This window comes from Rattus norvegicus, chromosome 14 (assembly GCF_021556685.1).
Source record: "Rattus norvegicus strain SHRSP/BbbUtx chromosome 14, alternate assembly SHRSP_T2T, whole genome shotgun sequence".
NCBI lineage: Eukaryota > Metazoa > Chordata > Mammalia > Rodentia > Muridae > Rattus > Rattus norvegicus.
The window spans coordinates 87,130,737-87,152,902 of NC_141547.1; the positions used below are offsets into that span (position 1 = coordinate 87,130,737).

The following is a 22,166-nucleotide window of genomic DNA, read 5'->3' on the forward strand; positions in this document are numbered from 1 at the left end:
TACAGCTAACTGAGGAGTGCAACTCACCGATGGCTACAGCTGCACTTTTTTTGGTTCTTTTTTTTTTTTCGGAGCTGGGGACCGAACCCAGGGCCTTGAGCTTCCTAGGCAAGCGCTCTACCACTGAGCTAAATCCCCAACCCCACAGCTGCACTTTTTATGTCTTCGTGGCCTCATCTCATCCAGCATCTAGCCTTTGCTGTAGGTTTCCCAGCCTCCCTTGCAGCACCTCCCTCAGGGTCTTCTGCTTGCTTTTGTCTTCTTCTGAGCCACATTTCCCCAAGAAGGCTTAGTGTCTCTCTCAGATGTCTGCTCTAACACCAACTTAAGGAACCTTCAAGTCACACTGAACAGAAGGCAGCTGTCTTCCTCTCTAGGTCTCCCTCCACAACAGACCTACTTTCCTTTATGTCTTTATTGTCGCCTTAAAGTACAGTTTTTTAAATTCAATCAAAAAATTGTTTGTTTCTCTTCATTCTTTTTCAAATATCCAGCTCACACTAATCATTTTGTAGAGGTCAGTATTGTGCATACTGAATGTGAGTGTCACAATTTCTCACATCAGAACTGTGACCTCACTGGAATTCCCACCGAGTTAGTAATGATGTATGACTTATCAATATAATCTGAGCTATTCACATGGAGTAATTTGGAGTCTTGAATGCAGCCATCATGGTCTTTTACTTCCTTGATGAATAAATATGTCTCTTAAGCAAAACCCCAAATTCTGTTAATGAAAGAGAGACATCATCTGGAACACTCCTTTAGGGGGAAAGATGTTTTAAAATGGGCTCACCCATGATGGTCATACAGACTTGAATGAAGTCTCGGTACGGCTGGTGTTTAGAATCTTGACTTACTCCCCAGTGGCTTCTGCAGGGCCTCAGGTCAGGCCAGAACCAGCCACGGCATGCACAAATGGCCTCTCTAGTTGAATAGCACAAAGATTTCACTGGGTTTTTCCATCTGTTTTCAACTCAGTGTTACCCTAAACCATCTTCTATGTCTCTGCTATTTTCTACCAGGGGTTCTTCCTAATGTGAGTCTGGCATGGCCCTTTGAATCTAACAGGGTACCACTGGCTGCCTGAGTGACTTCCAAATGCCTCCTCTCACACATTCATACACGCTAAGAAAAGTCATAGGCTTATAGGCTTGCTGTCTCCAGATTACTACTCTGATATTCACAATTCTAGCCTTTTCTGTCCTACTGTAATCACTCTATTCTTAAATCCTTGTTATGGCCTACTAACACGTTCATGATTCACTGGGGGTGGGGGGTGGTCACAGAAAGAGATTAAAAAGGCCAGTCAATAAAGTCTAAACTTCTCAACATAATCATTTCTTTGAATTTTCCAGTGGACCAGAGCAACCTTCTCTCTGGATGAATTTCTCTACCCACACAGCCACCACTCTGCTCACAGTACACACTCTGAACTGCCGGCCTTCTCCAGCAGAATGTTCTTAGAATACAACCGTCGCTTATACAGTACTGACCAGGTGCATCACCCAAGTGAGGCCGCTCCTCAGGTTCCATCCAATGACTTGGTCCTTGGACCTAACCTCACACAGGATGAACTGGCTCCAGCTGATGCCCCTGTGAGTCATGAACATGACCCCAAAGGCACTTACCACATACCTTAGCTGTAGTGTCTGCTCCATTAGAGTTGGGACCAATGCCTTAATCTCCTCAAATTCATTCCTTATACAAGTTCTAACTCCAAATTGTACTTAATCTCATTAGGATTCTCATTAGGAGAATTTCAGCACATTAGGAGATGTAAAGAATTACTGTATATAGGACAATTGCAGCATTCTCATTTGGATTATAACTGTTATTGGCAAAGTATTCCAAACATGCAATGGCAATATTTTAGATCTTATGACTCTGGTGTAGGTGTTCATGTTGGTGCAAAAACTATGTATGCATGAAAGGTATATGTAGGTTCATGTCGCACAACCATGTTTACTGTTTTTGGAATTGCTTTTAAGTCCTTCGCTAGTTTTCCCTCAAAGCTCAACATTGAAGCCCTTGACTTTGGGACATGGCTGGCTCATTTCAGAAATATATCAGGAACTCAATTTTGGTCAGTGAAATTGCAAAGGTATAACATCTGTTTTACCATACTTCTGCTGCAAATCAAGAGAATAGGTCTTTGGTATCTGAACCCGTTTTTTTCTTTTTCCCCTGCTCTGCTTGTCTTCTTGGAGTGTCTCTATGCTCCGCCATTTCCCATAAGGTTATTCGAATGTGCCTTTTCAATATCATGTGCCTGTGTGTCAGTTCTACATCTACCCCAGTTCACACTTTATCAGCTACCATTCTTCTTTTTCCTTCTCCATACCTTACTAGGGTACAGTTGAAAAATAAGAAATGCGTATACTTAAATTTGAGTGATTATTTGATACCATATGTACATTGTAAAATGATTTTCACAATCAAACTAATTTAGACACAAACTAATTTAGACTAATTTAGACACATGCGTTTGTGTTTGGGTGTGGTGAAAATACTAAGATCTACTCATAGCAAATTTCAAATGTATGATATAGTGTTAGTAACCACTATCACCATGATGTAGAGTAGATCTCAAGAACTTGTCCATCTTATAACTTAAATGTTATGTTTTTGGTCAACGTTTTCCCATTTCTCACTCCCTAGTCCCTTCTTTCTGCTTCAGTGAGGGTGATCTTTATATTCTATATGTAAATGGAACTTTTGTCTGAAATAATTGTCTCAGAGGCTTATTGCCTCAGTCTACTAATGTAGGCCTAGTCCTGGAAGCTTCTAGCCCTTGAACAATCTTAGAAAGTTTTCAGCCTCTGAAACTTACTGCTGGATAAGTTCACTCTTTCTGGTTCTTTCTGAACTCTAGCTGTTCTGGCTTAAAACTCCTCTTCAAGCTGACTGATTTAATCTGGCTTCCCTGGGCTTCTCCTGAATTGCTCTGCTTATCGTCAAACTAACTCTATCAATCTGTTCTAACCTTCTAGCTCCTTTGCATTCTCTGGCTTGTTCTGTCTTCACCTGTGTCTAGCTTGTTCCCTCTTCAACTTGTCTCTGTAAAACTCTCCTGGGAAAGCTCCTCCTTTTTTTTCTTCACTGCTTTCTTACGTTGCTTTCCTTTCCATTCTCTTCTCGTGAGAGTTGGGCATATCCTAGCAAATCTTTTTCTGATTCATCACTTTGCCACTCAATTACATATCACTTTCAAACAAAGGTGCGTCCTTTTACAAATTAACTTTACCTTCATTTTGGGGAGGTTAAAGGTCTGTGCTAATGGCTGAGCCATACCAGAAATAGACACAGGTTTTTCAGTAGATAACACAATCTCAGGGTTCATGGTGTGATCAAATATCCTGTAGCATCCATTTGTTAGAAGAATAATTTGAATATTTGACACTCCATGCCTAGCATATTTTAACATAGCATCCCGTGTTTATTTAATCCACGTTAAATACATGAATACTGAAGAACAACAATATTTCTGGGGCTCAATGATATTCCTGTATGCACACATATGTATTGACATGTATCCTACTCATTAGTGGACAAACTGTAATAGCTTCCCATTTTGAATGTTCATTCACAGACTGGAACATAGTGAATATTCTACTCACAGTCCCTAGTCACAGGTCCCCAAGGTCAGTAGGGCGTCTACTTAAGATCAAAGTTATTCAGAATAAGGCATTCTAAAACATCTTTATACCCGCAGATGACTGTTACTTTCATCACCCCATGGAAATAGCTTCTCTTTCTAGCAAACAGAAAACAACAACTGAGAGCAGATGGGATCCCCGCATCAGTGGATCCCCATGATTCAATGAATACATCTGCAGCATGGCTTTTGAATCCATGGCTCAGGGAACAGAATGGAGGAGGGGACAGAAAGATTGTTAGAGCCAGAAGTCCAGGATGAGAATGTGTCTCTTAGAACTTGCTGACTAAACAAGATATGGACAATGACATCATCAATAGGCACAGTAAGGCAGAAGGGTGGGGGAGGGGGATCATAGACAAATAATGACTGCTTGAGTGAGGGAGAGTTAGTCCCTTCCAGAAATGAACCTTCTAATTGGGTATTCGTAATCATTCATGAAATTCATACACATAAACAACAGAATGGACTCAGGAGAATATATTATACTTTTTATATCTGTCTTGCCACCCCCCCCCCGTGTGTGTGTGTGTGTGTGTGTGTGCGTGTGTGTGCGCGCGCGCATATGTGTGCGCATATGTGCGCGCATATGTGCGTGCATATGTGCATGTGTGACAGAGAAAGAGAAAGAGGGTGGAATAATTAAAAAAAGCCGTGAGTTGGAGAAGTAGCGAAGGGGAAAGGTGTGGGAGGAGTTGGAGGGGATAAAGGGAAGGGGGAAATAAAATAATTATTCATAATTTAATTAAATATATTTTTCAAAAATTAAGTTAGGAAGTAAAGTTTTAAAATATCAACTTCATCCTCTGGAGAGAGATGTGTAATTATGGGATTGGCTACCGTGGGCTTTGTGTTGATGAGAAGTCCTGCATGCCAGTGTGAACTAGGAACAATGAACACTGGAGAAAAGGGCTAGAATTCACTACTGGGATATGGGTCACAGTGAAATGAATCATCCTGATGAGACAAAGTTGAAGAGAATCAGCCAGAATTAATGAAAACTTTCAGCATCTAAGGAACTCTTGGAGAAAACAAGCGGTTGAAAGACAAGATTTAGAGAAGATCAGATTCAGTAGTGAAGGCTCACGTTTCCATTTTGTTGACTTCATGAAACCATGATCTGGGGCTCTTCTTGAAATAACTCTGCCTGTGTATCTAATTGCAAGATGGAATTGGGTTACAAGATCTTGAATCTCTTTGAAGATACCCAGTGTTCCAAGGCATCTCATTCCGTATGCTTATGCAAAAATATGATAATATCTAAATTCTGTGTATTTAAGCTAAAAATTGTAAGCTGACAGATCTCTGTTGGAGCTTAATAAAGCTCCACAAATGTTACGATCTCAGCTTTGACTAAATTAGGGTTTTATATTGAACCTCTTAGTAATTTTCCATGTTTTCCATTCAGAGGTACGGAGCCAGGTATGAGTCAGAGAAGCCTTACTGTTCTAATTCCACACTTACTCTGCATGTAGAAATGACCTTTTGAAGTCAAAGAGTCCCAGGCAGAAGGTAAGCACTTTATGAGCAGGCTTTCAAATCTGTTGACCATCTCTGCTGTAACTCTTGGGAAGACAATGACTTATGATCTCCTTGGCAGCCAAAGATGCTGCATAGAAAGAAATAGACCGACTTAACAAACAGGAGGAAATGCACTTTCTACTTAAGTATGTTTCCCAGTATACTACTGAATCCTAACAGGGCCTAAAATGGATAAAGCCATTGCTTCGCTTTCTTAAACCCCTATGGGAGATGTATGAACGAAGAGCCTTCTGCTGGCTCCCTGGATAAGTACATGAAAGGAGGAGGCTTGCTCTCTGCCTGCTTGCTCTTGCTCTCCCCGGCAAGTATATTTCTTCACCGGCATTAGAGCCTTCTTCAGGATTCTGATGTATCCTGAGGACAAGCTGAAACATCATCCAGACCTGTGAACTGACAACTACTAGATTATTGGACCTTTCATTGGTAAACAGTCATTGTTGGGCTTTTTAGACTATACCCTATAAGCCATTCTAATAAAACTCATATATGCATATAAAACTACATGTATGCATATATATGTATAAGATGTATACATGTGTGTATGTACACATCATATACATATATACATTAATATATGTGTGTATGTATATACAATGTATATATGTACACATGTGTATATAATTACACATTTATATCTGAATACATATATATGAATATATATTCATTCTATCAGTTCTCTTCTATAACTCTAATACATGCTTTGCCATTCGTGAGTGGATGACTGTATTCCTAGTCATAATATTCCTTTCATTACAATAAGAACTTTACTATTAAATAAGTAAATGGGTTCATGTTGGTTTAAATATCAGTGAGAAGGAAACTCTTATCTTAGGAAGAGGGAAATAGATGGTACTATAATTTAAAAATAATATTGCCATGTTAGAGATTTTTGGTTTAGGCACTCAGATCAAGGGAGAGTCATTTACTGCAGTTAGGAAGGCTCTTAAGTCAAGCAGTGTCTGGGTCATAGCCCCCTTTTTCTCAATCACACATTTTCACTAAATCCCAATCTTCTCGTCTAAAATATGGACTGCTTGGGTTGTTTAAAAGTTAAAGATGATAAAAATAATGGAAAGAATAGTGTGAGGATAAGGCAAAAGTGATGGAGACACTAGGGGACACGTATTTGTATTTGTCACTTTATACCCACCTTTGAGTTGTTCATTATTCCTCTCGTCAACAGGGATCTCAGAAACTGCCACACGGAACCAAGAAATATCCAATGGAAGGAGGAAAGAGGACATCCTGGGAACCCTGAAGTGGGCAGGAACCAGCGGAAGTAGAAGACACTCTTATCACATGTCACATGCTTTCCAGTATGGGGAAACCATGCAAGATGCAGGTGCCTGAGGGCACAGTGAACACCCAGGAATTGGCACCCTTCAACACTGTCTACAGCTCTGAGCCTAACAGTGAGTGACTGCTGTTTCGTGTTTATGGTGTATTTCTGTCTCTTCCATTCAGAAAAGAGGGCATGCATGACAAACTTTGGTGGTCAACATTATGTGTGGTAAGAAAAGACTGAGGTAAAGATCAAGATCACTGATCAAGTTAGCCGGGAGGCTGAAAAGTGTAAGGAAAAAGACCAGCTCTTGATAGATGCCCTGGGCCTCCCCAAGCCTTGCCCTTCTGATGAGATTCATGCAGTAACCCTGACAAGCCAGGGAGGAGACACGGCATTTGTCCCTCCCTTCCTCCCCTGTTTCTCTGTCCTCTTGGACTAGTCAATGGAGACTCTGGTGGAAACATTAAAAGGAATTACAACAATTCTTTTTCTTTTGATGTTCTATTTTTCTTTCCCTCCTTTTGAAACATCATTTTTGTGTCCAGCTGTCCCACTAGTTTGTGCTCTCAGCAGGTCCTTGAATCAGTCCCTCAGCCTCTCATTCTGATGCTGATGAAGATGACTTTGTAGGCAATGACCTTAGTCTTATCAAAGGACAATTCTGATATATAACCTTTCCTAGCTTGTTCCAAGGAGTAAATTAAATACTTATGGAACTCAACACTCAGATTGTGATCTTAGCACTATTTCATAAATTACACTTTCATTCCTGGATACAGCTTAAGCCATAATTGAGCATAGCACTTCATAGAGAACAGATGGGTAATAACCACTTCTTAGAGGAGGGAGAAAGACACAAAAGAAACATCAATAACACAAACAAAGGAAGATGTTCATCATGTTGGTCCTGAACTGGAGACACAATCTAGAAGAGAAGGTTAGGCCAGTGGATAGGCAACAATGAGTGGAACTGGTATGCACTGCTAGCCAAATGGCATTGCTGTCCGAAACATGAAGTAGATTTATCTGTGTCACCAGCAAAAGCAGGAGACTCCGAGGCATTTGAAGTCTATGCTGGGAGGAAAGATGATAAACAATGGATGACCTGACTTGTGAATTTTTCATTTATTTAAGTAAAACTGCACTAAAATTTAAAACAAAACAAAACAAAAACAACACAAAACCAACCAAACAAACAAACCCCTCAATTTACACTTAGAGAAAGTCAGGTTTTCGGTGTTAATACTCTTGTTTACAGAACTCAAGCTCAATCATAGTCTAACATGCTGGACAGGGTAACCTTATTGTCCAGGACAGCAGGGACATTGATCGCATGTACTCACTCCAGGGGTATGCACACCAATTCCTCTCAGGAAAACATTTCTAGCACACAGGACCTGGCACAGCCAGGGCCAACACACCCATTGGACTGGATCCTTCATTTTTAGAAGACCTACAGGTTTTGATGTAATCATCAAAGAATAATGGAAAAAAAGCAATATTATTTCATAGTTTAAGGGGGAAATCAAAGGACATCTGGAATTAACTTTGAATGGGAAAGATGTTGACCTCATAGACAAAGTGAGGAAAGAACGAAATCCTAAGCAGAGCCTAGCGTCAGGGAGGAGGCCAAGGACACAGGCCACTGAGGCATCCTTTGGAGATCAAGCCTTTTGTCTTGCTATGCTCATGACATGCTTTGATACATTTTAATTCTAAAGAGAAATAGGCTGGGACAAAATTTTAGCATAAATGGGCTTGGAGCCTTGGTTTTCATTCAAACAAAGTATTTGAAAAAAGCTGAATCCATTTGTAGTCCTGCACTCAAAGTTGGCAGATAGAGTACAAGATGCCAGATATCAAACAAGAAACAAACTATGTATCATGTAACACTAATAATAAATAGAAGCAGGTCACTCTTTTAATAAATTTTTTGAAATTAAAATATAAACATATCATTTCTCCCTCTCTTTCCTCCTGCCCCTCCCACGTATAACCCAACTGCTTTCTCTCATATATATCGCCTGTGTTCTCTCTCTCTCTCTCTCTCTCTCTCTCTCTCTCTCTCTCTCTCTCTCTCTCTCTGTGTGTGTGTGTGTGTGTGTGTGTGTGTGTGTGTGTGTGTGTGTGTATCACAGGGTCATGGGGTGGTTCCTGGGGAAGATTATTTCTCCCACTCTCAGAATTCCTAATTACGTGTAATTCTTTCTCTAGGGTTCGGGCCTGTGAAATTTCCCCCTTCCACATTAGCATAGCAACTGATATTGACCCTACTCAGACCTTGCTTAGGCAGCCATGATGTTGAGACTTTCCAAGTGTAGCTTCCTGAAATTTCTAGGAGAGGAACTCTCTAAGCAGACTTCCTGTTCCTCTGGCCCTTATAGTTTTCTCTCCCTTGCTTTCTTCTAGAATGTGTCTGAGCCTGGGGTGTAGATTTGTATCTATACCAATTGGGGCTGGGTATCACATAACCAATTGTTTATGTATTTTCACTCTTTGTGGTCTTCCATAATGGTTGTATAAGACATCTGTAGCATATGTGAGATCCAAATTGAACCAGGTGTCTTGTGTATTTTTTTTTATAACTGGGACCCTTGTTTGAGTAACTATGAACATGTCTATGTTTTAATTTGATACTAAGAATCACAATGTATGCATCTTCAGAGCCCCACTGTCTTGCATATTTTATTTAGATTAACATCTATTAAGATAAAAATGAAATTAAAACAAGCAATTTCAATAATAGAACTTACCAACAGGCACTTTATAAATACTCATATATCTGAATGAAGTCAATTTCTTCTGTATTGACCCAACTGCACCAGCACAGCTAGTGTAGGGATGAATGACAGAGCAAGCTCTATCAGGAGCTTTCTCTGGAATGTTTGCAAATGTGAATGCCTAAATTTATCCACAAACTACAATGAAGAGTTTGACACTGGCTATCTCAGGATGTGTCTCTTTCTTGTGTTACAACCAGACACTAGGCTCAGATATACTGCGACTCAAGGTGCCTTCATCCAAAGATGGTATTTTTAATGGAATTAAATGTGATGGACTACACATTGTGTCCTCCAGTCACCCATCTAAACACTGGTGGTAGGAAGGTACATACACTTTAAAGGCTGGATCACCCTCTGTTGTATAGGTATACGCTGCTCTAGGGTCTCTATTGTGTGCTTTGCTGCTTTCTTGATTGCTTGAAAACAGTCTCCATATGTAGGTCATGATGATCTCAAATGATCTCCTGCCTCAGCCTCCAGAATGCTGAGATTGCAGGCATGCACCAGCACACTAGATGGACAGATATTTCTAATCTACCCATCTATACATAGTCATAGCATGGCTGTTGTAAACAACATTGTAATGGACACAGGCTTATAGCTCTATATTCAAGATCCTGATTTCAACTTTTTGGATGGATCATACAGAAACTCAGTGAGAATGCTAGAGGTCAGGCATACAACATGGTACCATTAGCTAGTAATGCAGTATGATACACTTAAAATATGAAAGCGGGGCTCAGGTTGAGTGTCCTTGTTATAATAAATAAACAAAAGGAAAGGACACACAGAGAGGTACCACAGATAGAAACATCAAATAGAAATAAAAAATGTGTATCATTTTATTAAATTGCAACAAAGCTTTTTAAAAAGCCTTAAGATATTTAAAAGCATTTAAGTTAGGACACTTGCCTTAAATAACAGCCCCTCCTTATCCTGACTTCTGAGGCGGCAGGAAGGAGGGGATGTTCCTGTGGCTGTTTCCCAAAATGTCCTTGGGAAAGACAGATTCCTGGCACCTAATACTGACATTTGTTCTGTGTTCTGACTTTTGGTAGCCAAGGCCACAACAAATGATCATGAAATGCTGAATACTTCTCCTGTTGAAGGTACTTACATGCTTCAAAGAGAACACAAACAAGACAGAGAGGCTATATTAAACAGAATCACACAAATTTGTACAAATATGAAAATACATGACCATACATGATCAAACTTAGACCATGGCCATGTTGAGTCTTGCCCTACAATTCAGAGTCCCATTATTATTCGCTAGAAATCAGGAAGAAAGATGGATACACATTAAGGTCTAAGTCATATTATTTGCATAATCTGAATTTTCAATCTAATGAGTATATCCAATGATAGCAAACTAATAAAGTCTAGGGAGAGAAATGTACTTATTCCAGGAGACCTGGCTAGATGTTGTAAAACTCAGCTTGGAAGCAATCCCCAGGGCCTCAGACCTGGGCTGTCCCATTTGTTGCCCTTTCCTCATTGAGTTCTCCCTTACCCACCACCATTCCTCTAGGCATAGCACATAGGGTGGTAAGATAAGTGTAGTATTAAAAAATTAAATAACCCCTTGTAGCACATTCCTTGCTACCTGCTCCAATGCTCTGGGGTCCCAAATGAAAGATGTACACACAGCCTTTATATTTTGATATGCCTTAATCAGCTCAGTGGCTGAGCCACCTCCTAGCCTCCATGCAATTAATCCACCCCACCAATAATCCTGAATTATTACTTACTAAATCCTACATTCTATCCTGTCTGCTCTGGACCCAGGATGGTGCCCAGCTGGGCCACACTCTCCTGGTTCCTTCAGATGATGTCTATGCCTCCTAGTCCTCCATTCTTTTCAGGAATGGCAGCTCTCCTGTCCTCCTTGCATGGCGGATCTCCTTCTCTCCTTCCTCTCTGTCCTTAGCCTAGGACAACTCTGTCTTCCCTGCCCAGCCATTGGCTGTTTGCATCTTTATTTACTAATCAGAACTATCTGGGGACAGGATCCCTCAGTATCTTACATGCTTGTGGACACTCAGCTGAACAGGTTCTTGTGGGAACATAATTAACAGGAGAATGCAAGGAGTCCAGATAACACCAGGTATCACATCAGCCTTGTTGCCCTGTAGTGATTCTTCTGGTTTCAGTCAACGATTTCTTAAATATGACCTCCCTCATCTTTTCCTCATTTTCTAGATTTTAAATCTAGATCTAAAATCTAATAGTAGATGAGATATGAAGCTAAGTTCCCCTGGCCACCCAACTTTTATTTAAAACATTTGTTTCCTAAGAAATTTGTATTTGAGAGTTAACTTTATATTTGAGAGTCACTCTCAAATGTGATTCTCCATACAGCTGGTTCCTAAGTTAAAGGTTGATTACGCCACGTGATGACGCCAAGGAGTTCATGTGGCATTTGGTATGATTTTCAAAACCTTCAACTCAATGGAGTTGTCAGCGAATGACATTCGGAGACTTTTAGGAGGATTTAATTCATGGGGTGAGCGGTGCTTAGATTTGAGTTATGGTCCTGCCTCCAGACAGTTGCCAGCACTGTAGTCTTCCGTAAGTGATGCAATTGCCAGAAATATTTACATTCTGTCCTTAAAATCAGAAAGACAATAGTTTAAGGCAACTGACTTTGGGTAAGGAGGCAATGTACAGGAATAAATTAAAATACTATATGCTATTAGTAAGTAATAAACACAATGAGATTCAGCTAGCAGCTTCCCATGTTGGCAAAGGTTTCATACTTTGCATTTGATTAATTAACATCAGTAACGCTAGGAAGTCATAGTTCAAAGTATGGCTTAGTGATGTGCTGCCTTGTAGGAAGATGTCAAAAGTTTTATTTTCTCATAGTCATTGACACAGACACACCCAACTGGCACTGTTACTGATGTGACCTTTATTGCACACTGCCCTACACATTCATATGGAAACATCTCAATTCACGCAGACAAATGAATTTGCCTGTCATTTTCTGTTAGTGCTAGGAACTAGGACACTGATCCTTTGGGGAATCTGTTTTGGAATGAAAGTCTTCATTAGTTTTCTCTGCTTCCTAATTAACAATAATCTATCCAGTCAAAAATGCAAAGAATGAGTTTTAATTTATTCAAAAGCAGCCTAGTCCTCTTATATCATTTTTTCCTCGCTTCTTGGAATCACCAACCTCCTTCTGTGGCTTTGAGGGTGTGGCTGGTGTGCAGTGTGGGAGGGAAAGAAGTGAGCACAGCCCCACTGCTGCTATCAGTTTTTCAAAGCTTGTTCGGCCTCGTGAAATCTGAGCATATCATTGCTCTTGGCCAGCAGTGGTCAGACATTCATGTAGCATGATAGGAAGGAGACCGATGGAAGGCGATTAAGTCTTTGTAGCTTGTGCCTAAAAGGGTAGAACTGAAAGGCCTGTCAGAAGTCTCTGAGCCTCTCCTCTCCAGGCACGCACATGAAAGTTAATTCACCTGCAACTCCTTCCTATGTGATGACGAGCATTATGTCCCCTACCACCGCTTGTATACAAGCCGTTCCACACTGAAATTTTGTCAGCCTCTTCTGTAGCACTCCAAGTTCACATATCTGACTTCCCTGTTGGAAATCTTCCCAAGATACACGGGCTTGCCAAGGACAACAAGTCCTGAACTGAGCCCATAGTCTCTCTTCCCCGTCCTAACGGTATCCCCCGCCCACTTTTACCAAACTTAAACCATTCCAGGTGGACCGAAGAAGACAGAGCCTCAGGCCCCAGCAGAAGCTGGCTCCATTTGTGGGCATCCAGTATCTCCTTTCAAGCTCCTGGCTCTCTGTCCCAAGAAGATGTACTTTTAAACCACATGGCCCTGGTCCAAAGAGGCGAATGTCATGAGGAATTCAAGAACCCTGTGGTTTGTCTAATACTGGACATATAATCATTCTCCATCAACAGCATTTGTGTTGTCCCCCAGTTTTCCTATTACAGTAAATGCTATATTTCATATTAATGCTGCTATAAGCATAGGATTTAATAAGGGGTGTGTGGAGTATACAAGTGTACAAGCACTCAGCTTACCATGAGCACCTTCTCGACTTTTCTGGCTGTTTCTAAATCATTCTCTAAAGTTACACCAACACACAAGCCCTTATGAAAGCAAATCATTTGCCCTCATCTACAAAGGCTATTGATTTTACAGTCTCCATTCACTCTTATGGATCTGGTCTGCAAGTGTCTTCTTAGCTAATGCCTGTTTGCTGGAAGAATGAGACTTGGCTGAGCCTTGTGAGGCATTCAGAATTTCTGCCCTGTGCCATTCATAAGCGGTTGTCTACTTCCCATGAAATTTCTAATCTCAACTTTATCTTCATATTCAGATATTAATCAATTTGTGTATCAATCTTTAAATTAATCTTACCACAATTTTAAAAGCAATTTGGTCATAAATCGGCTTCTTAACTTTTTCATAAGCATTGGTCTCTTTCTGGAGTTTTCCCATTTACATTCTAGTACATATTTATAGATCATTTGAAACTGTTGGGGTTAAGCCCCCAATACTATCTTTATGACTAAATATCCCCACATGAAATTGTTATCCTAGATAATGATAACATTGTATACACAGTCTTTATGCTGTTTTGCTAAACACTGTTGCCCCGATTCTTTGGTTAACTCTCTGTCTCTGTTTCCATTGCAAGGCTTCCTTTTTGCCCTAATTGCTTCTAACTGTACCTCAGAAGTGAGCTTAGCATACCTCCAAGGATGCTCATAAACTTGGCTTTTAACTGGCATGGCTCTAGGTTAATTTTCCTCTCTCTGAGATCTAGCTTGATAGACATCAGGATGACTGTCTACCTAAATTAAAATTACTCTATTAACTGAAATGTGTATATACATATACATATATATATATATATATATAATGCCATGAGTCTTGGCATTTATGTGCATAGTATGAAGAGATTTTCATATGTTAATTCTTTCATTATCTTTCTGCTAGAATTTACATTTTAAAAAAACAGCTACCATGTTTGATCTCTTTATAGACTACAACATAGTCAACATCCAATAGATTAAGAAAGAGCAGAAGATATAATGAATTAAAACAAATAAAAATTGAGGAATGTCATTTTTTGTTTGTTTGTTTTTGTTTTTTGAACAAAGCATTCAAACTGAATCTATTATTTCACTTAAGTTACCTTTGTCTTTAGGACCTAACTCATGTAATCAACTGTGTTGGAATTACTTTTTTTTTTTCCAGTCAACCCGTCTGCCTATGTCTGAGTGTTCTACTTTCTGGGCTATTCTTTATGGAGCCCTTGTTCCTCATTCTTCACCATGTGTAGCTTATGCGTTTTTCACGTGCACCTCTACAGCCAGGGGACCATCTAACATGAGCTGCGCCAAGCAAACACAATGTCCCAGTGAATGCTCTTCATGTCTCAGAGAGCATCGCTGAGATTCTGTTAAATGTGAAACAACCTCGTGTTGAATGTAAAGGAGGGTGGGTCCTTAATCTTCTGGAAAGAAGACATTAGGCACAGACTGTTCTCGGGGTGGAGTTAGGGGGACAATAAGGGAAGGTCACTACAGGAAAGCGCAGGAGGCTACACCATAGTTAGAGCAGTTCCAAATGATGGGTTTTTTTTAATAGTGATTTTATTTATTTATTTATTTACTATTTATTTATTTATTTATTTATTTTCATACTTCAGATTTTACTCCCCTCTCAGTCCACACCCCCGACAGTTCCACATTCCATTCCCTCTCCTTGCTGCCCCTCAATGTCTCCACAAGGATGTACCCATTCACCCCACCAGACCTCTAACCTTCCTGGGGCTTCCAATCTCTTGAGGCTTAAGTACTGGTCCTTCCACCTACAGGGTTGCCCTCCTCCTCAGCTTCCTCCAACTTTTCCCTAATTCAACCACAGGGGTCAGCCGCTTCTATTCATTGGTTGGGTGCAAATATCAGCATCTGACTCTTTCAGCTCCTTGTTGAATCTTTTGGAGGGCAGTCATGATAGGTCCCTTTTGTGAATGCCCCATAGCCTCAGTAATGTTGTCAGGTCTTGGGGCCTCCCCTTGAGCTGGATCCCACTTTAGGCGTGTTACTGGACCTCCTTTTTCTTAGGTTCTTCTCCATGTCCTTCCCTGGTTTTGTTTGTTTTCAAGAAGTGGAATTCGTAAGACTCAGAAGAAGGCTTTTAGTGCTCATAGGTCACTTTTCCCTCAGCTCATCATGTGCTTGAGTGTGAAGTGTCTGCCTCTGGGCACAGCTCATAATGTGTCTGCATGTGCTATGGGCTACCTCTGGGCAGGAAGTTGATCTGTCAGAACCTAGATCAGCTCTGCCCTACATCCTACATCTTTATGCAATGGTTTCTTCCAACTTGCCTGACAGCATCGTCATTCTCTGCTCTCTGGCTGCAGTAGAGCAGCTTGTCTGTTGGCACTGCTGATCTAAGCACAGCTGCTGGCCTGTCCTTCCCTGGTGCCCTCCATGAGGGAACCAGTAGGTGGCTACTCCCTGGGTTTCTTTCTGTTCTTGGAGTTTCAATAGCTATCGGGCATAAAACTTTGCTTTGTTCCCGACCACTCAGAAGCATTCCAGGACAAGTGTCAGTCTGGGTTGTGGGACTTCTGTGTAGATTTCCACAGGCATGATAAACATGGATCTATGCACCCTGGAGTCCTAAGACACCCCCAGTTCATAGACAGGAATTTCTATAGAACACATTTCTCAGCACCATGCCCTTGAGCTGTTTCTTTTTGCTCTTTACCAATGACCCCCCTTCCCCTGTTCCCTAATCTTGTCCCTGGTAATTCTATGGGACACTGACTTTTCTAGCCACTGCCCAGTTAAATGGTTTATAAATGCTAAGTTTGATCCTTCTACAACACAATTGGTTCAGAAAGAGTTCTCAAGGCCCATGGTCTGCATTGAAAGCTGAGGGCAGATATCTGACTTATCAATATCATTCCACCCAAGGGGATCTTTTGATAAGAGTCCTGGCCAGCTGATGGCATCAAAGTAAGGTTTGGGCTCCTAAAATAAAAATAACTAGCCCAAGCTGGTGTCAGCCTTCGGGGACTTTTGAAGATGAGACATTGCAGGGAACTCAATATTTATTTTCCTTTTCCATCTGTTTTATGTATATTATGAATGTACACATCCGTAAGGAGGGAAGAAAAGACAAATATTTGGCCCTTCAAATTACAGTTGGCTTGGAAGTAGTTTCGGCGAGTGTATACAGCTTAAATACCTCAACATCATGATGTATGGATTTTATTGTTCACAATGGGAATCAATCCCACTTCAAAAAAAAAATCCCAGTTTGAAGAATACTTTCATTTATCTTTAAATTGTAATCAACATGCAGATTTGAAATGACTTTTCTGGCCTTCCTCAATGATAATTTGTTTTTTGTGAGTTAAAAGTTAAAGAAATAGTACCAAAAATTGGATGTTACCAATATATTTTAGTCACTGAATTGCTCAATAGCTTTTTTTTAATGAATGACAAAATTCTCATTTCTTACTATGTTTATTACTTTTTAAAGGAAGCACCTAAACATATACCACTGAGGCTCTCCCGTGATGGAAGAATCCTTATAATTAGTGAGGTAGAAAGAGGAAAACACTCTACAATGGAATTGTCAAAGTACCAGAGAATTTTGCAAGGGATTCCATTATTTACGGGGTTCCCCCCCCTTCTAACTTTGTGGCAGCAAAATAAATGTGGATGAACTTCAGAAGCCTGAGGCAACATCGATTGTTTCACAAGACAATCTGTGTGCACAGCGTCCCCCCAGGGCCACGCCATGTGTAAATAATAACACGCAGCTATGTTTAGACATTGAAATGCTTCCATGTGTAACAGTGCTGGGGGGCTTCCTCTGAAAGTGGAACACTGGGCATGGTGTCTTTTCCTACCCAAAACTGTTCCAGGTGCTGGGGACAGATTTTTAAAGTTAAATCACTGAACATGTGCAAGGGGAAAAAAAAAACTTGTTGAGAAAGACAAAATATTGGGATGGATTCTCTTCCTTCTTCAATTAGGCTTCTCCAGGATCTAGGCCCTACTCTTGCTTGACATTGGGCTGGTAAAAGCAATGCAAGCCAAATAAATGCGTGGAGGTGTTTCCCCTGTACAGGCCTCCAGAGTAGCCTGTGTTTGCTTTCTATCTCCTTAGCTCTATTCCCTTCCTTTACTCCATTCCCCCCTCCTCTTCCTTTATTCCTCCTCCTCCTCCTCTTCTTCTTCCTCCCCCTCTTTCTTCTTTCTTCTTCCTGTACCTCCCTTTTCTTTCCTACCCTTCTCCTTTTCCATCCCCATCATTCTCTACTTTTCTGTGTGTATAAGCACATAAGCTCTCTCTCTCTCTCTCTCTCTCTCTCTCTCTCTCTCTCTCTCTCTGCGTGTGTCTCTCTCTGTGTCTCTCTTTGTGTCACTCTCAGTCTCTCTGTGTCTCTCTTTGTGTCTCTCTCTGTCTCCGTTATACAAACATATGGGACTGAATATGAATAAGGAAAACGTATATTAAAAATAGAATTCTGACCTATAGTCTTGACAGTCAGCCCTGGAAGCCAGCCTATTCTCTGCAGTAACCTTTATAGGATGCCTGCCACTCTTGCAGGAAATGAGAACACTGTTCCCAACGACCCATGCTAAAAAGACAAGTACTCTGGGGGCTGGAGAGGTGGCTCAGTGATTAAGAGCACTGTCTGCTTTTCCAGAGGAGCCCCTTTCAGTTCTCAGCATTCACACGAAAGCTCTCCACTGTCTGTAACTCCAGTTCCAGGGAACCTAGCACCCTTACACAGACACATATGCAAGCAAAACATTGATGCATATAAAATAAAAATAATTTTAAAAAAAGCTAGGCTTTGTGGTGCATACCTTTAATTTAAGCACTCAGGAGAAAAAGGCAGGATGATGTCTGTGAGTTCGACACCAACCTGGTCTACAGAGCAAGGTCCAGGACAGCATTCCTTATAAATATAGCCCCATATAACCAGGTCTTCAGTAATAACTAACACCTTCTCTAATTTTTCCCCATCTCTAATTAGAACCAGGAAACAAAAGCCAAATAGACTCCTGGAAGTAATTCATTTCCCTCTGCCCTGGCCTCTGTTAACTGGAGCCCATGCAGGGGACTCTATTGGGAGTCTTAGGTTCAACCTAAAGGCATGCCAGTCCCCTTGCTGACAAGGATGCATATGGATGAAAATACCTGATCACCTCCTGAGTCTTCATTTACTAAACAAAACAAATGGTGTTTCCCAGTCAGGCTTTAGAGAGGTTCTTAAAGAATCTGAATGGGGTCCCTGACTGGAGGAACCTGGGACTTGTCCACCTCACACCCTGACCCTCAAACATAGCTGTGCCCATTTATGCTCCTTTGCCTTTTGGTTTCTAACCGTTGCATCTCACAAATGTGTGATCAGTCAAGCGATTTACAGTGGACTTCAACATCGATGAAATTCTGACAAAAGAGATTCTAAATGTCAACTCTAACTAGAGAGAGAGAGAGAGAGAGAGAGAGAGAGAGAGAGAGAGAGAGAGAAGCGCACTGAGAGACCAGGGAGGGTACCAAAGGTGAGACAAGAAATGAAAGCATGAAAGCACCAAGCTCCAAGTAGAGAGCCAGACATCACTGCTGAATACAGAATTCAGTAGCAAAAATTGAAAGAGTGAAGTATGCTCCTCCAGGCAAACAGGCAATGGTCTGATTCTGGCAACGCATTTGAAGGGCACCTACTAAATAACAGATGAGTGCTTGGTGTCTAGGCAGGGAAGCACAGCAGTCATAAATGTGGCTAAAGGGGTGCAGCTAACTAGAAGTAAGTGGAAGCATGGTGCGCACTTCCAGTAAGATAGGGCTGAGTCAACCCTCACTGTCCTCTCCAAGACACATTAACGTGTGTCTTTGCTGTGAGTGAAGCCGAAACAAGCTGCCGTGGGTGTCTGAAAATGCAAAGGTGCGGCCAGAAGAAAACTTGAAAGACAGAAAGAGAAGCAAACTTTGGGGTTCCTAAGACATAGGGATAGGTCTCGAGGGGAAAAAAGTGGGTTGGAGGAAAGATAGATGGGAGCCTCAGGAGCAAATAAGATGAGGCCCAAGACAACTGATGCCCTACTGTGTACTTCCTACCTCTACTGTCCACCAGGCAGAGCACCAGGCAATCTGGCTGTTCAAACACACAGTTCAGAAATAGCCTGCTGAATTTTCTTTTCTGTTGTTCTGGTAAAAAGCACTCTCTGGTCAAAAGCAACTTGGGGTGGAAATGATTTATTAGGGTTGTACTTCTGGGTCACAGACTATCAATGAGTGCAGTCAGGGCAGAAACTCAAGCAGGAACCTGAGGCAGAAATGATAGAGGCAGGCTGCTTGCAGACTAAGCCACAGATCCAGAACCTCATGTGTAAGCAACTTAAGATAGGTTGAGTCCTGTTCCTCAGTAAACTAATAATCATAACAATCCCTCATAGATATACCCACAGGTTAAACTGATCCAGGCCAATTCCTCAGAGAGAGCTCTCTTACTCATGTAACCGTAGGTGATGTCAAGTTGACAGCCAAAACTAACTAGGACACATCCTGATTACAGACTTTTTCTCCTCAGTATCCTGAAACAGATATTGAAGGAAAACAGTCTAATGAATCTAATTTCAGGGGACAAGTAGTAATGATCTGTTGCTAAGAAACAGAAGTTCCCAGGCTCAAAGGAATGGGTAGAAAAGATCCCCAGAGGACTAACAGGAAATAGCCTTTAAATGATACAACTTGCCAAAGTACCTCCAGGGTTGGATTCTGCAGCCCAAAGATGACCCACTGTCTAGCAGCGCTGTTGGCCATGCTCTGAAGACCATTTCAGTTATTCATTTAGTTTCTACTCATCATTAGCAACACAGTCCAGACTGTTGCATTTGATTACTAGGTCAGGCAGAAATATTTATTTAGAGATACAAATGTATTTCTAAAATGTATTAAAACATAATGGGATGATATTAGAGGATACTTATTTGGACATCTACATAGGAGTCATTGCTATACTTTCTGATATAATGATCCCTCTTATGACTCTGACACATAGCATAGTTTCTTCATGACCAAGTTGGATTAATAGATGAGAGAAGGTGGTACTGAGGTTCAGAGAAACTCTCAGGATTCTTGAAGATCAGACAGATTAACAATCACCCAACTGGAGGGAATTCTGCCCCATGGTCATGTCAACACAGACAAGGGAGCATCGCCAGCTAACTCAAAGAATGTCATTTCTTTAAGGCTAGCATCTTGCTCTTATTCTAATATGGCGCAAAATCACTGGCATTCTATAAGAAGAGAATACAGAAGTCACTCACGAGCAGAGAGGTGCTACCACAAATTATTTCTTATACATTAGATAAAAAGGTCAGTTTTCTCCTCCAATGTTCCTTGCCCATGTTCTGGTCTCATCATTCTATTTTGTGGCACAGAAATATCCTGCCATTACCCTTGTTCCTTTCTGGCTAGCATACAGTGAAGTGTTTGGGGATCACAAAATTATGTGACAGGTGACCTTTCTATTTTTTGAAGACAATGAAAGAAAGCTAGTTAAAAAGGAAAGCACCACTCTGCCCATCGTCAAGGTTCAACTTGATGAAGACATCTAAACAGACACGCACAGCAGCAGACTCATCAATATTCCTAAGGTCTCCCATTCCTTTTGCTCACTGAATGTCATGTTTCCTGCCTAGAAACATAGGAGGCTAAGGCACGAGGATTCCTTGAACACAGGAGTTCCAGACCAAGGTGGACAGCACAGCAAGATCTGTTTAAAAAAAACCTCACATTTTCACATTTTAAAAATGATAGATTTATTGTAGAAGATGATAGACTTGTAGGCAACATAGAAAGATAGGTCCCAACATTTGGAGCCACATGTAAGCACAGAGAAGTTTCTTTTTTTTTCTTTTTTTTAACTGTGTTAAGGGTTCTTTTTTAATGTATAAAATTATTTATTGTCAATCCATTTTTATTTAAGGGGTTGGTTTGATTTCTTTGCTGTCCATCCAGGCCATCTGAAAATAGCCCTTTCTCAAGGTCATCCAGTTGTGCTTTTAGCCCTTTTTTATCTGTCTTTTGCAACAGTCATTGGTGTTCTAAGTTCTTAGCCAGAAGATTTGAGGAGTTCTTCAATTTACTTTAGGGACCCTTCTTCAATTAGCTTTAAAAACCATTTTAAGGTAGGTTTCACTTGTGACACCCAACATCTCTGTCGAGTCTTTTCATATCCATTCCTGGAGAACAGTACATATGACTTTATTAGAAACTACAGTTAAAGTTTACTCCAACCTAACAGCTGTAAACAAGTTTCTTGCTACCATTCTTGTCTTGTATTTAAATGACATGTTTGTTGTAATTAATAACTTTGTATGGATGTGCTATTGTGTACTAAAGTTGATACTGAATACCTTAGGTTTTTTTTGCTAATATCCCTTTTCTAATCCAGGGACTTGTGAAAGTTACTAAGTTATCTATCTCCGCTATGCCTGTTTAGGCTCCTTTTGCCTCTGACAATATCTCAAACTCTTTGTATTTTGATAACCTTCCCATCAAAGAGACATACTGGGCAATTATTTTACATTGAAAAACTTCTGAAATATTTGTGTGCTGTTTTTATCATGTTGCTACTAATGAATTTCGAGGACAAAAAGCATAAAGGTGAACTTATGCTCACATGTTGTATCAAGTGCACAAGACCCTACATGTCTGTTGCTACTGTCCTTGGTCATCTAGAAGATACCATTTCAGGGTTCTTTCCCACGAAAAGTTATTCTTTGATCTCTTCTTCCCATAATATTCTTTTTTTGTTATTCTCTTTATGTCAGCCCTCATCTAAGATGTCATAATTTAAGATTATGCTTCTTTTTCTT

General features: G+C 40.7%; 1 long non-coding RNA gene across 3 annotated transcripts in view; it reads left to right on the plus strand.

Annotated features, from left to right (window-relative positions):
• Positions 1 to 4,006: 4,006 nt before the first annotated feature.
• The window catches only part of LOC108352794 (uncharacterized), a 52,345-nt gene continuing 34,185 nt past the window's right edge, over positions 4,007 to 22,166 (plus strand). For 2 of the 3 annotated variants that reach the window (XR_015637119.1, XR_015637120.1), the window contains exons 1-3: positions 4,007 to 4,079; positions 5,067 to 5,170; positions 6,384 to 6,612. This is a non-coding gene — a long non-coding RNA (uncharacterized LOC108352794). Of the gene's footprint in view, positions 4,080 to 5,066; positions 5,624 to 6,383; positions 6,613 to 22,166 lie in introns of all 3 variants that reach the window. The other variant, XR_015637121.1, reaches the window with a different exon arrangement.